Source organism: Oncorhynchus kisutch, linkage group LG15 (genome assembly GCF_002021735.2).
Source record: "Oncorhynchus kisutch isolate 150728-3 linkage group LG15, Okis_V2, whole genome shotgun sequence".
NCBI lineage: Eukaryota > Metazoa > Chordata > Actinopteri > Salmoniformes > Salmonidae > Oncorhynchus > Oncorhynchus kisutch.
Genome location: NC_034188.2, coordinates 77,175,766 through 77,177,152, shown reverse-complemented (window position 1 = coordinate 77,177,152; position 1,387 = coordinate 77,175,766).

Genomic DNA, 1,387 nt, shown 5'->3' with positions numbered 1-1,387 from the left:
ACGCACGGAGAAGTCAGCCAGTTCTATATTATCCTTGTCGTCGCTGGGGGATCTGTACATTACTTTATTATTTATATTTTGGACAACTTTTACTCTCTGCAGGTAGCCTAGTTGTTGGAGCATTGGGCCAGTAACTGAAAGGTTGCTGGATCAAATCCTGAGCCGACAAGGTAAAAATCTGTCATTCTGCCCCTGAACAAGGCAGTTAACCCACTTTCCCCAGTAGGCTGTCATTGTAAATATGAATTTGTTCTTAACTGACTTGCCTACATAAATAAAGGTTCAATTTCAAATACAAAAAAATATTTTTACTCCATACATTTACTACTTTTTACTCCATACATTTTCCCTGACACCCAGAAATAGTAGTTACATTTTGAATGCTTAGCAGGACAGGGAAATGGTGCAATTCACACACTTATCAAGAGAACATCTCTGGTCATCTCCACTGCCTCTGATCTGGCAGACTCACTAAACACAAATGCTTTGCTTGTAAATGATGTCTTAGTGTTGGAGCGTGCCCTGGCTTTCCATTTAAAAGAAATTGTGCCGTCTCATTTGTTTAATATAAGGAATTTGAAATTACTTTTACTTTGGATACTTAAGTATATTTTATCCATTACATTTGCTTTTGATACCTGAGTATATGTAAAACCACATACTTTTAGACTTTTTCACAAGTAGTATTTTACTGGGTGACTTTTACTTGAGTCATTTTCTATTAATGAATCTTCACTCAAGTATGACAATTGGGTACTTTTTTCGCCACTGTTGAACACACCTGATTAATAGGGGCCATGAGGAGTGTTTCGGTACCTCCTTATGAGGATGAGTAGGCTAGAATACCGCCCACACAGACACTCTAGGATGATTGTTTTCGGGAACACACTCTGGACGACGCAGGGATACTCCCAATACATCGGCATCCTTCACACCGTCAGATCAACCCTACAACCCACTATTCTTAGCTGCTTCAACAGTGCCCAGACCCATTTTCAACTCACTTAATCTCTAAAAGCCTTTTCGTTTTTTCTGCTTTAGTGAAAGAAAACCATAACGTCTTATTAAACCTAATATGGGCAGCAGAATGTCGTAACACCGTACTTCAATCTGACAGGAGATATCCAATGAATTGACTGTCTACAAGCACAATGACCAGCCAGCTATGTTTAGTGTTCAGTCCATTGACGAATTGCTATAGCCTATTGAAATATGTGCCTAATAATACGTTTAAAGCATAAGGTAGAAAAAAACTGCACTACAGATGCAAAAACAACGATTGGTTGAATGGCCCATTGTGTCTTTTCACCAATGGTAAGGAAGATAGCAGGCGTGACTATGAACACTGGCCAATGAGTTGATTGCGCAATGTTTTCTATTGACGTTA